Source organism: Aegilops tauschii, chromosome 5 (assembly GCF_002575655.3).
Source record: "Aegilops tauschii subsp. strangulata cultivar AL8/78 chromosome 5, Aet v6.0, whole genome shotgun sequence".
Taxonomy (NCBI): Eukaryota; Viridiplantae; Streptophyta; class Magnoliopsida; order Poales; family Poaceae; genus Aegilops; species Aegilops tauschii.
In genome coordinates this window covers 55,698,110-55,713,431 of record NC_053039.3, presented here as the reverse complement: position 1 = coordinate 55,713,431, position 15,322 = coordinate 55,698,110, and positions in this window count along the sequence as shown.

Here is a 15,322-nt window from a genome sequence, read left to right as displayed (position 1 = left end):
ACATATCATGCATGTATTGCATCATGTTGCTTGTGCTTTTCCCGTGTTTGATTGTGGTTCCATTGCTTGTGTTCTTGCTGTGGGTAGAGCCGGGAGACGAGTTCGTGAACGAGGAACCTGTTGAGTACGCTTACGAGGATCAAGCTTTCGACAACTCTGAGAACCTTGCAGGCAAGATGACCATACCCTCGAAATCACTTCTATCTTTGCTTTGCTAATTGTTCGTTCTATTGCTATGCTGCGCTACCTACCACTTGCTATATCATGCCTCCCATATTGACATGTCAAGCCTCTAACCATCCTTTCCTAGCAAACCGTTGTTTGGCTAAGTTACCGCTTTTGCTCAGCTCTTCTTATAGCGTTGCTAGTTGCAGGTGAAGTTGAAGTTGGTTCCATGTTGGAACATGTATATTTTGGAATATCACAATATCTCTTATTTAATTAATGCATCTATATATTTGGTAAAGGGTGGAAGGCTCGGCCTTATGCCTGGTGTTTTGTTCCACTCTTGCCGCCCTAGTTTCCGTCATACCGGTATTATGTTCCTTGAGATTTGCGTTTCTTACGCGGTTGGGTGATTTATGGGACCCCCTTGACAGTTTGCCTTGAATAAAACTCCTCCAGCAAGGCCCAACCTTGGTTTTACCATTTTCCACCTAAGCCTTCTTCCCTCGGGTTTTCGCGAGCCTGAGGGTCATCTTTATTTTAACCCCCGGGCCAGTGCTCCTCCGAGTGTTGGTCCAAACTAGAGCACCGTGCGGAACCGTCCCTTGGCAACTTGGGTTACATTGGTACCTGTACGTTTAGCTTATCCGATGTGCCCTGAGAACGAGATATGTGCAGCTCCTATCGGGATTTGTCGGCACAACGGGTGGTCTTGCTGGTCTTGTTTTACCATTGTCGAAATGTCTTGTAAACCGGGATTCCGAGACTGATCGGGTCTTCCCGGAAGAAGGTTTATCCTTCGTTGACCGTGAGAGCTTATAATGGGCTAAGTTGGGACACCCCTGCAGGGTATTATCTTTCGAAAGCCATGCCCGCGGTTATGAGGCAGATGGGAATTTGTTAATGTCCGGTTGTAGAGAACTTGACACTTGACTTAATTAAAATACATCAACCGTGTGTGTAGCCGTGATGGTCTTTTCTCGGCGGAGTCCGGGAAGTGAACACGGCTTGAGTTATGCATGAACGTAAGTAGTTTCAGGATTACTTCTTGGTCATTTCTAACTTCGCAACCATTGCGTTGCTTCTCTTCTCGCTCTCCTTTGCGTATGTTAGCCACCATATATGCTTAGTGCCTGCTGCAGCTCCACCTCATTACACCATCCTTTCCTATAAGCTTAAATAGTCTTGATCTCGCGGGTGTGAGATTGCTGAGTCCTCGTGACTCACAGATTCTACCAAAACAGTTGTAGGTGCCGACGACGCCAGTGCAGATGACGCAACCGAGCTCAAGTGGGAGTTCGACGAGGAACGTGGTCGTTACTATGTTTCTTTTCCTGATGATCAGTAGTGGAGCCCAGTTGGGACGATCGGGGATCTAGCATTTGGGGTTATCTTATTTTCATTTGGTTTTGACCGTAGTCGGTCTATGTGTGGATTTTGGATGATGTATGAATTATTTCATGTATTGTGTGAAGTGGCGATTGTAAGCCAACTCTCGTTATCCCATTCTTGTTCATTACATGGGATTGTGTGAAGATGACCCTTCTTGCGACAATACCTACAATGCGGTTATGCCTCTAAGTCGTGCCTCGACACGTGGGAGATATAGCCGCATCGTGGGCATTACACGCCGGCCCGCCCAGGAGGCCAAGCGGGCGCCGCCAGGACGCGCCGCCGCGCTACCCCGCCACCAACGGCGACGCTGCCGTCCAGCCATCCGCCCGCGTAGCGCCAGGACCCCGCCGCCACGCCGGACCGCCGCCGGACACCCCCCAGCCCGCTCCGTCCCGCGCCAGAGGAAGCCGAGAGGGGAAAAGCAAGGGGGCCGCCGCCGCCAGCGTCGCCCGGCCCAGGCCCGGCGGCGAGCACCGATGACGGCGGCGGGGAGGGAAGGAGGAGGGTGGGTCGCTGGAGAAGGAGATCGGGGTGCGGTCGGTCGCCCGCGAGGGCGACGCGGTCGCGAGAGCCCGAGTAGGGGGAGGGGAGAGATCTTTCTTCTGAATTTAGTCTTAATGATGACTCGAGCCTCGTTATCAACAAGTTTCAAGAAATAAAACCGTAAACATGCTATGATGATTTGCCTCCAAAGCAAACACCTCCTGCCCAAGCAGGTAAGGATCGCACTTCCTTTTCAAGAGTTTCTCCAAATTACTCTTTGGCAGACCATGTCTGTCAACCTCAGCTGGCTGCATCGTCTTCAACTAAGGCGACAAGGCCTTCCTCTTGGACTCAATTAGCTCGGCGACTTCAGAATGTAAAGCCTTCCTCTTGTGCTAGGGCTTCTTGGTCACGTTCTCTTTTGAAATGGGCGCTGGCTTGGGCTTTACCTCCTCGACCTCGGACTTGGTATCATGGGTCTCAATGTCTTTGGAGTCGGATTCTAAGTTTCTGACCTTGTCCTCAGGTCCATAATAATACCGAGTCCGAGGCCTATGAGGTGCAGCCCAACTTATCGCTCTTTCAAAGGAGAATGTGGCCGAGAAGCCCTGGCACAAGTGGAAATCGCAATCATTGTAGGCCGAACTTGCCAAGCCAACCGAGCATAAGAGGAAGCTTGTCGTCCCTGAAGAGGATGCAACAGTCAGTTGATTGCTGAACATGGTCTGCCTAAGAGTAATTTGGAGAAGCTCTTCCAAGAGAAATAGAATTTGTACCTGTACCTCAGGCTAGATGTGTTGGCACTGGAGGCAAAGCATCCCGGGTTGTTTAAAATAGCATTCTTGAAGCTTGTTGACGGCAAGGCCCGGTCCCTCAAGAGTAAAAATGTAGATTACCGAAATGACTGTGCTAATGAAACTTGGTGATATCAAGAAATAGATTGTGACATCCTGACTTAATAGGAATTATAGACTACTCATATCCACAAGGAATTTTTTTCTTTTCCGGAATACCGGGTGCGCACGAGTGAGAACAAAGTGCGCAGGAAAGGCTAGCATTGGCCCGTGGGGCCAGTCTAGATCCTGGGTGGTACTGTGATAGCCAACCGCAATGGCCAGGAAAGGCTCATCACTCATCAACTTAAGTGAAGTGATGATAAGTCAGCAGACTAATCTTTTGTTGTTGGTCTCTAGTGTTGGAAATATGCCCTAGAGGCAATAATAAATTGGTTATTATTATATTTCCTTGTTCATGATAATCGTTTATTATCCATGCTAGAATTGTATTGGTAGGAAACTCAGATACATGTGTGGATACATAGACAACACCATGTCCCTAGTAAGCCTCTAGTTGACTAGCTTGTTGATCAATAGATGGTTACGGTTTCCTGACCATGGACATTGGATGTCGTTGATAACGGGATCACATCATTAGGAGAATGATGTGATGGACAAGACCCAATCCTAAGCCTAGCACAAGATCGTGTAGTTCGTTTGCTAAGAGCTTTTCTAATGTCAAGTATCATTTCCTTAGACCATGAGATTGTGCAACTCCCGGATACCGTAGGAATGCTTTGGGTGTACCAAACGTCACAACGTAACTGGGTGGCTATAAAGGTGCACTACAGGTATCTCCGAAAGTGTCTGTTGGGTTGGCACGAATCGAGACTGGGATTTGTCACTCCGTGTAAATGGAGAGGTATCTCTGGGCCCACTCGGTAGGACATCATCATTATGTGCACAATGTGACCAAGGAGTTGATCACGGGATGATGTGTTACGGAACGAGTAAAGGGACTTGCCGGTAACGAGATTGAACAAGGTATCGGGATACCGACGATCGAATCTCGGGCAAGTAACATACCGATAGACAAAGGGAATTGTATACGGGATTGATTGAATCCCCGACATCGTGGTTCATCTGATGAGATCATCGTGGAACATGTGGGAACCAACATGGGTATCCAGATCCCGCTGTTGGTTATTGGCCGGAGAACGTCTCGGTCATGTCTGCATGGTTCCCGAACCCGTAGGGTCTACACACTTAAGGTTCGATGACGCTAGGGTTATAGGGAATAGATATACGTGGTTACCGAATGTTGTTCGGAGTCCCGGATGAGATCCCGGACGTCACGAGGAGTTTCGGAATGGTCCGGAGGTAAAGATTTATATATGGGAAGTCCCGTTTTGGCCACCGGAAATGTACCGGGACCACCGGAGGGTTCCGGGGGTCCACCGGGAGGGGCCACCAACCCCGGAGGGCCCTATGGGCTGTATGTGGAGAGGGACCAGCCCCTTAGTGGTGGGCTGGGCACCTTCCCTCCCAGGGCCCATGCGCCTGGGGGTTTGGGGGAACCCTAAGGGGAGGCGCCCCCCTTGCCTTGGGGGGCAAGGCAACCCCCCGGCCGCCGCCCCCTCCTCAGATTGGATCTGAGGGGGCCGGCCCCCTCTCCCTTGCCCCTATATATATGTGGGGGTGGGAGGGCAGCAACACACCCAAGTTCTGGCGCAGCCCTTCCCCTCTTCTATGTTCTCCTCCTCTCCTGCGGTGCTTGGCGAAGCCTTGCAGGATTGCCACGCTCCTCCATCACCACCACGCCGTCGTGCTGCTGCTGGACGGAGTCTTCCCCAACCTCTCCCTCTCTCCTTGCTGGATCAAGGCGTGGGAGACGTCACCGGGCTGCACGTGTGTTGAACGCGGAGGCGCCGTGATTCGGCGCTTAGATCGGAATCAACCGTGATCCGAATCGCTACGAGTACGACTCCTTCATCCGCGTTCTTGCAACACTTCCGCATCGCGATCTACAAGGGTATGTAGATGCACTCCCCTTCCCCTCGTTGCTAGATTACTCCATAGATTGATCTTGGTGATGCGTAGAAAATTTTGAATTTCTGCTATGTTCCCCAACAGTGGCATCATGAGCTAGGTCTATGCGTAGTTTCTATGCACGAGTAGAACACAACGTAGTTGTGGGCGTCGATTTTGTCAATTTACTTGCCATTACTAGTCTTATCTTGATTCGGCGGCATCGTGGGATGAAGCGGCCCGGACCGACCTTACACGTACACTTACGTGAGACAGGTTCCACCGACTGACATGCACTAGTTGCATAAGGTGGCTAGCGGGTGTCTGTCTCTCCCACTTTAGTCGGATCGGATTCGATGAAAAGGGTCCTTATGAAGGGTAAATAGAAATTGGCATATCACGTTGTGGCTTTTGCGTAGGTAAGAAACGTTCTTGCTAGAATCCCATAGCAGCCACGTAAAACATGCAACAACAATTAGAGGACGTCTAACTTGTTTTTGCAGGGTATGCTATGTGATGTGATATGGCCAAAAGGATGTGATGAATGATATATGTGATGTATGAGATTGATCATGTTCTTGTAATAGGAATCATGACTTGCATGTCGATGAGTATGACAACTGGCAGGAGCCATAGGAGTTGTCTTAATTTATTGTATGACCCGCGTGTCAATGAAAACGCTATGTAATTACTTTACTTTATTGCTAACCGTTAGCCATAGTAGTAGAAGTAATAGTTGGCGAGACAACTTCATGAAGACACGATGATGGAGATCATGGTGTCATGCCGGTGACGAAGGTGATCATGCCGCGCCTCGAAGTTGGAGATCAAAGGCGCAAGATGATATTGGCCATATCACGTCACTTTATGATTTGCATGTGATGTTTATCATGTTTACATCTTATTTGCTTAGAACGACGGTAGCATAAATAAGATGATCCCTCACTAAAATTTCAAGAGACGTGTTCCCCCTAACTGTGCACCGTTGCGAAGGTTCGTTGTTTCGAAGCACCACGTGATGATCGGGTGTGATAGATTCTAACGTTCGAATACAACGGGTGTTGACGAGCCTAGCATGTACAGACATGGCCTCGGAACACATGTGAAACACTTAGGTTGACTTGACGAGCCTAGCATGTACAGACATGGCCTCGGAACACAAGAGATCGAAAGGTCGAACATGAGTCGTATAGTAGATGCGATCAACATGGAGATGTTCACCGATGATGACTAGTCCGTCTCACGTGATGATCGGACACGGCCTAGTTTGACTCGGATCATGTATCACTTAGATGACTAGAGGGATGTCCATCTGAGTGGGAGTTTATTAAATAATCAGATGAACTTAATTATCATGAACATAGTCAAAAGGTCTTTGCAAATTATGTCATAGCTTACGCTTTAGTTCTACAGTTTAAGATATGTTCCTAGAGAAAATTTAGTTAAAAGTTGGAAGTAGCAATTATGCGGACTGGGTCCGTAAACTGAGGATTGTCCTCATTGCTGCACAAAAGGCTTATGTCCTTAATGCACCGCTCGGTGTGCTGAACCTCAGCGTCGTCTGTAGATGTTGCGAAACATCTGACATACATGTTTTGATGACTACGTGATAGTTCAGTGCGTAATGCTAACGGTTTAGAATTGTGGCACCAAAGACGTTTTTGAAACGTCGCAGAACATATGAGATGTTCCGAAGACTGAAATTGGGATTTCAGACTAGTGCCCACGTCAAGAGGTATGAGACCTCTGACAAGTTTCTTAAGCCTGCAGACTAAGGGAGAAAAGCTCAATCGTTGAGCATGTGCTCAGATTGTCTGAGTGCCACAATCGCTTGAATCGAGTGGGAGTTAATCTTCCAGATGAGATAGTGATGGTTCTCCATAGTCACTGCCACCAAGCTATTAAGAGCTTCGTGATGAACTATAACATATCAGGGATAGATATGATGATCCTTGAGCTATTCGCGATGTTTGACACCGCGAAAGTAGAAATCAAATAGAAGCATCAATTGTTGATGGTTAATAAAACCACTAGTTTCAAGAAGGGCAAGGGCAAAAGGGATACTTCATGAAACAACAAATCATTTGCTGCTCTAGTGAAGAATCCCAAGGTTAAACCCAAACCCGAGACTAAGTGCTCCTGTAATGAGGGGAACGGTCACTGAAGCAGAACTACCCTAGATACTTGGTAGATGAGAAGGCAGGCAAGGTCAACAGAAGTATATTGGATATACATTATATGAATGTGTACTTTACTAGTACTCCTAGCAGCACCAGGGTATTAGATACCGGTTCGGTTGCTAAGTGTTAGTAACTCGAAATAAAAGCTGCGGAATAAACGGAGACTAGCTAAAGGTGAGATGACGATATGTGTTGGAAGTGTTTCCAAGGTTGATGTGATCAAGCGTCGCGTGCTCCCTCTACCATCGAGATTGGTGTTAAACCTAAATAATTGTTATTTGGTGTTCGCGTTGAGCATAAACATGATTGGATTATGTTTATCGCAATACGGTTATTCATTTAAGGAGAATAATGGTTACTCTGTTTATTTGAATAATACCTTCAATGGTCTTGCACCTAAAATGAATCTCGATCGCAGTGATACACATGTTCGTGCCAAAAGATATAAAATAGTAATGATAGTACCACATACTTGTGGCACTGCCATTTGAGTCATATTGGTATAGAACGCATGAAGAAGCTCCATGTAGATGGATCTTTGGACTCACTCGTTTTTGAAAAGATTGAGACATGCGAACCATGTCTATTGGTATATATGCATAAAGAAACTCCATGCAGATGGATCGTTTGGACTCACTTGATTTTGAATCACTTGAGACATGCAAATCATACCACATGGGCAAGATGACTGAAAGGCCTCGTTTTCAGTAAGATGGAACAAGAGAGCAACTTGTTGGAAGTAATACATTTGATGGGTGCAGTCCAATGAGTGCTGAGGCACGCAGTGGATATCGATATGTTCTTACTTCACAGATGATTTGAGTAGATGCTGAGAATATTTACTTGATGAAACACAAGTCTGAATTATTGAAAGGTTCAAGTAATTTCAGAGTGAAGTTGAAGATCGTCGTGACAAGAGGATAAAATGTCTGTGATATGATCATAGAGATGAGTATCTGAGTTACGAGTTTGGCACACAATTAAGACATTGTGGAAAGTGTTTCACAATTAATACCGCCTGGAACACCACAGTGTGATGGTGTGTCCGAACATCATAACTGCACCCTATTGGATATGGTGCATACCATGATGTCTCTTATCGAATTACCACTATCGTTTATGGGTTAGGCATTAGAGATAACCGCATTCACTTTAAAAGGGGCACCACGCAATTCCGTTGAGACGACACCGTTTAGAGAAACCTAAGTTGTCGTTTCTTAAAAGTTTGGGGCTGCGAGGCTTATGTGAAAAAGTTTCAGGCTGATAAGCTCGAACCCAAAGCGGATAAATGCATCTTCATAGAATACCCAAAACAGTTGGGTATACCTCCTATTTCAGATCTGGAAGCAAAAGTAATTGCTTCTAGAAACGGGTCCTTTCTCGAGGAAAAGTTTCTCTCGAAAGAATTGAGTGGGAGGATGGTAGAGACTTGATGAGGTTATTGAACCGTCACTTCAACCAGTGTGTAGCAGGGCACAGGAAGTTGTTCCTGTGGCACCTACACCAATTGAAGTGGAAGCTTATGATAGTGATCATGAAACTTCGGATCAAGTCACTACCAAACCTCGTAGGTCGACAAGGATATGTACTACTCCTGAGTGGTACGGTAATCCTGTCTTAGATATCATGTTGTTAGACAATACTGAACCTACGAGCTATGGAGAAGCGATGGTGGGCCCATATTCCGACAAATGGTTAGAAGCCATGAAATCCGAGATAGGATCCATGTATCAGAACAAAGCATGGACTTTGGTGAACTTGCCCGATGATTGGCAAGCCATTGAGATAAATGGATCTTTAAGAAGAAGACGAACATGGACGGTAATGTTACCGTCTATGAAGCTCGACTTGTGGCAAAGAGCAATTTTTCACAAGTTCAAGGAGTTGACTACGATGAGATATTCTCATCCGTAGCGATGCTTAAGTCCGTCGGAATCATGTTAGCATTAGCTGCATTTATGAAATCTGGTAGATGGATGTCAAAAACAAGTTTCCTTACCAGTTTTCGTAAGGAAAGGTTGTATGTGATACAATCAGAAAGGTTTTGTCGATCCTAAGGATGCTAAAAGGTATGCTAGCTCCAGCGATCCTTCCATAGACTAGAGCAAGCATCTCGGAGTCAGAATATACGCTTTGATGGAGTGATCAAAGTTTTTGGGTTTATACAAAGTTTGTTAGAAACTTGTATTTACAATAAAGTGAGTGGGAGCGCTACAACATTTCTGATAAGTATATGTGAATGACATATTGTTGATCCGAAATGATGTAAAATTTCTGGAAAGCATAAAGGGTTGTTTGAAAGGAGTTTTTCAAAGGAAGACCTGGATAAAGCTGCTTACATATTGGGCATCAAGATCTATATAGATAGATCAAGACGCCTGATGATACTTTCAAAGAACGCACACCTTGACATGATTTTGAATGAGTTCAAAATAGATCAGCAAAGAAGGAGTTCCTGGCTGTGTTACAAGGTGTGAGTATTGAGTAAGACTCAAGACCTGACCACAGCAGGAGAGAGAGAAAGGACGAAGGTCGTCCCCTATGCTTTAGACGTAGGCTCTACAGTATGCTATGCTGTGTACCACACATGAAGTGTGCCTTGCCATGAGTTGGTCAAGGGGCACAATAGTGAACCGGGAATGGATCACATGACAGCGGTCGAACTTATCCTTAGTATCTAGTGGACTAAGGAATTTTCTCGATTATGGAGGTGAAAAGGAGTTCGTCTTAAAGGGTTACGTCGATGCGAACTTTGACACTAATCCGGATAACTCTGAGTAGTAAACCGGATTCGTATAGTAGAGCAGTTATTTGAAATGGCTCCAAGTAGCGCGTGGTAGCATCCACAAGATGACATAGATATTCGTAAAGCACACACGGATCTGAAAGGTTCAGACCCGTTGACTAATAACCTCTCTCACAAGCATAACATGATCAAACCAGAACTCATTGAGTGTTAATCGCATAGTGATGTGAACTAGATTGTTGACTCTAGTAAACTCTTTGGATGTTAGTCACATGGTGATGTGAACTAGATTATTGACTCTAGTGCAAGTGGGAGACTGTTGGAAATATGCCCTAGAGGCAATAATAAATTGGTTATTATTATATTTCCTTGTTCATGATAATCGTTTATTATCCATGCTAGAATTGTATTGATAGAAAACTCAGATACATGTGTGGATACATAGACAACACCATGTCCCTAGTAAGCCTCTAGTTGACTAGCTTGTTGATCAATAGATGGTTACGGTTTCCTGACCATGGACATTGGATGTCGTTGATAACGGGATCACATCATTAGGAGAATGATGTGATGGACAAGACCCAATCCTAAGCCTAGCACAAGATCGTGTAGTTCGTTTGCTAAGAGCTTTTCTAATGTCAAGTATCATTTCCTTAGACCATGAGATTGTGCAACTCCCGGATACCGTAGGAATGCTTTGGGTGTACCAAACGTCACAACGTAACTGGGTGGCTATAAAGGTTCACTACAGGTATCTCCGAAAGTGTCTGTTGGGTTGGCACGAATCGAGACTGGGATTTGTCACTCCGTGTAAACGGAAAGGTATCTCTGGGCCCACTCGGTAGGACATCATCATTATGTGCACAATGTGACCAAGGAGTTGATCACGGGATGATGTGTTACGGAACGAGTAAAGGGACTTGCCGGTAACGAGATTGAACAAGGTATCGGGATACCAACGATCGAATCTCGGGCAAGTAACATACCGATAGACAAAGGGAATTGTATACGGGATTGATTGAATCCCCGACATCGTGGTTCATCCGATGAGATCATCGTGGAACATGTGGGAACCAACATGGGTATCCAGATCCCGCTGTTGGTTATTGGCCGGAGAACGTCTCGGTCATGTCTGCATGGTTCCCGAACCTGTAGGGTCTACACACTTAAGGTTCGATGACGCTAGGGTTATAGGGAATAGATATACGTGGTTACCGAATGTTGTTCGGAGTCCCGGATGAGATCCCGGACGTCACGAGGAGTTTCGGAATGGTCCGGAGGTAAAGATTTATATATGGGAAGTCCCGTTTTGGCCACCGGAAGAGTTTCGGGCGTCACCGGGTAATGTACCGGGACCATCGGAGGGTTCCGGGGGTCCACCGGGAGGGGCCACCAACCCCGGAGGGCCCTATGGGCTGTATGTGGAGAGGGGCCAGCCCCTTAGTGGGCTGGGCGCCTTCCCTCCCAGGGCCCATGCGCCTGGGGGTTTGGGGGAACCCTAAGGGGAGGCGCCCCCCTTGCCTTGGGGGGCAAGGCAACCCCCCTGGCCGCCGCCCCCTCCTCAGATTGGATCTGAGGGGGCCGGCCCCCCTCTCCCTTGCCCCTATATATATGTGGGGGTGGGAGGGCAGCAACACACCCAAGTTCTGGCGCAACCCTCCCCCTCTTCTATGTTCTCCTCCTCTCCCGCGGTGATTGGCGAAGCCCTGCAGGATTGCCACGCTCCTCCATCACCACCACGCTGTCGTGCTGCTGCTGGACGGAGTCTTCCCCAACCTCTCCCTCTCTCCTTGCTGGATCAAGGCGTGGGAGACGTCACCGGGCTGCACGTGTGTTGAACGCGGAGGCGCCGTGATTCGGCGCTTAGATCGGAATCAACCGCGATCTGAATCGCTACGAGTACGACTCCTTCATCCGCGTTCTTGCAACGCTTCCGCATCGCGATCTACAAGGGTATGTAGATGCACTCCCCTTCCCCTCGTTGCTAGATTACTCCATAGATTGATCTTGATGATGCGTAGAAAATTTTAAATTTCTGCTACGTTCCCCAACATCTAGGTTAAAGTTAAGCAATCAACCTTATTGTATATATAATCGTCATGTAGAATAAACCTCTATTCTGTCATTTGTTTTAACAAAGATGCCAATTCATGTCTATTTTGGTTGGCCATATATCAGAACATACTTACTGTATTATAATTATAAGTAAATAAATGCAATTGATATAATTAAGCACATGGCGCAAGAATTGTTGCGTCCATTTCTGTCAAAATAGAATTGCAAGTAGCATAATAAATAATTATCAACAGTCCACCCTACACTGCCAGAATGACGGCACTGTCTTGTACTACATCGTAACACTGATTCAGTTAGCTCACTACACTGACGGATAATAACCAGGAGGACATCCATTAGCTAGCTGGGTATAAGTGGCGGCAAAAACAACAAATTTGACATGTGGAGAAAAAGAATTCACAAAATGAACAGTCCTTGAAAATTTTTCACTCCACTGACCTTTCATGTAGCGCCTGATAGCCCGGCGTCACACTACACTGTGCAGCGCCTAACTTATAGACGCTACATGCCTGGCCACTATCACACTCTGGACCATCTAAAAATTGCCAAGTCATGTGCAACGCTTAAGAGTTAGGCATTACACTATACAGTGTAGGGTCTGGTGTTTAGGCGTTGCACTAGTGTCCAGTGAATTGTGCGACCCGACACGCCCGTTCTTATCGTGGTTTGATGGATTCGTTTCCCAACCGACCGTCTCTGGTCTGGCAGGTGTGTGGCGCTGGGTAACTACGATGGTAACAGCAACTGCATGTTTTTCTAGTACTACAAAATCAAGCACTCTGCTGTGATCACTTTGATTGATGGAGTGATGACAGGACAGGTGAAAAGGCTTGAGCAAACAGCAGCCGCAGTTTTGCTATGCACGAGTTTTAGTACTCGACAACTGCCAGCCACTAGTACAACCAAACAACGATAAAAACACTACGCCCAATAATGCAGCGCACAGATGTTGTACATTGACTTAGTAATTTTTAAGCAGTCCGAGTTGCGACGCTGGCCCATGTAGTGCCTGTCAGTTAGGCGCTGCATAGTGTAGTGTGACGCCTAACTGTCGGACGCTACACAAAAAGGTCAGCCGGATAAAATTATTTCGTTAATAGTTTATTTTGTGAATTCTTTTTGTTCATAGATCAAATTTGTCATTTTTGCCATAAGTGGCAGCATTTTAGTTTGATCAAAGTGGCTATATAACAACTTAAAATTTCCAACTCCAAACAAAACTGAAATACCTCACCTGCATCCTGTACCTCTGGACGTTGAGCCGCGCCATTGAACATCCACTGAAAATTTTAGTTTTAGATACGCCTTAAATATATTTTAGTTACTTGCTGAAAATTTTAACTGAACGTATGCTAAACATTTGCCAAATGGACATTGAGCATATTTTATATATAGGTCTAACATTTTCTAAATAGACGTTGAACTTTTTCCGAATAAATGTTGAACATTTGTTAAATGCACATTGAATATTTTTAAAATACACGGCGAACATTTTGCAATAAAGATTGAATATTTTACATAAATTCCATAAATAATTTTTGAAAACGTGTGAAATATTTTTAAGTGTTACGAACATTTTTTACATTTTTTGTTTTTTTCAAAAAACCTGTAACAAAGATATTTTCAAATGTGTGAACATTTTCTTGATGTGATTTACATTTTTTTGAATGATATGAACTTTTTACAAGTTGCATGAACATTATTTTACATTACATGAACATTTTAATTGCACAGTGAACTTTTCCAAATTAATTAACTTAAAATTTTAAATATAAATTTTTCGAATATTTCAAAATGTATAAATGAAGAAATAAAAATAAAATAGGAAAAAGTGAATGAAAACAAAAGAACGAAAGAGACTAACAAAGCAAACCAACTGCTCTCTACTGGGCCGGCCAACTACAAGCTCCTTGAGGCGAATCGTTCTTCCATCTCGCTAGAAGACGCACGCGTGGGTTGTGGGGTGTTTGGGGTGGTGTGTGTGTGTGTGTTGGTGGGGTGGGGGGGGGGGGGGGGGGGAGCTTCGTTGTGCACCAGGAACATCATTGAGTTTTGGGCCTGGAGTGGTGAACGTCGGGGAAATTTTATGATCAAGTCAGCATATTGGATGATAATGAACATAAAATTACAGAGGGAGAATTGGATCAAGGAAAATGCTGGCACTTGCAATAATGAGACGCAGAGTAACGCATGGACGCATTTATGGAAAATTCGTGTCGTCTAAGCTGAAGGTCTTGTTGTGGCGACTTGCTCAACTATCACTTCCAACAACGAATATTATTCACCATATAAACATGTCCATGACATCTACCTGTCTTCTTTGAGGCACAGAGGACTCTGTTGGAACAAACCCACCGGCGACATACGCCGAACCGCCCTCCGGCGACAAACGCCGCACGAAGGTAGAAGAAGATGAACAGAATTTCCGGGCGACGAATGCCCCGACCGCCGAACAGCCTGTATGTTGGCTTCTATTTAACTCACCTACTCAAACACACATACATGGAGGTACACACGCACATACGCAGCACAACCCCGGAAGAACTCTCACATCGACTGGGCGCATACCACGGTCCCAACGGAGACTACATCTTCCTTAGGTCCCTCCCCCTCGGCTCGGCACATACCGTCACCGTGGCGCGGCAACAGACCGACGCACTACATTAATACACAGAGGAGGGGTTTATATAGGCTGGCTCAGGCTACGCCTCGCGCTCGCCCCCACTCCGCCTACGCATGCACGCAATCCGCCTGGCACGATTACACCCACGTCGCGTCCATTCGTGCATGACGTGAGCTGGCCACCAACGGATCCTGCATGCACGCACGATACACACAACTAATTGACCCACTAATCTCTCCACTCGAAGCTGCATGCACACACACGCACTGCCTAACCAACTGGAGACTAACCCTAAGTCATGATTATTCTAACAAACTCCCCCTAATCTTGACTTGCCTTCTCGCCTTGCCATCACAGGAGACATGGCTCATCGTCGACCATCGTCCACCTGATGCCGCCGCGCACCCCCACGCCCGCTGCGACGTGCCGTGTGCTCGCCGCGCCCGCGCCACACTTCCATGGCCTCCTCGCCATGCCGCCGCAGCCTCCACGCCACGTCGCCGCAGCGCGCGCACGTCTATGGGCCGACACACGGCGTGGAGCTCCGCACAGCCACGGTGAACGCCGCCACCGCCGGACTCGCCGTGCGTCGCCTTCGCCGCGCTTGCCACGCGCCGCAGCCGCGCCGCCGCGGACTCACCGCGTGTCGCCTCCACGTCCGCCATGACAATCGCAGCGCCGCGCACCTCCGTAGGCCGACAGATGGCCTGGAGCTCCGTCGCGTAGCCGTCCACGAACACCGGCATCGCCGGCACGCCTCCGGCACGGCGAACCACGTTAAGACAACCAAGCTCATGATACCAAATGTTGGAACAAACCCACCGGCGACATACGCCGAACCGCCCTCCGG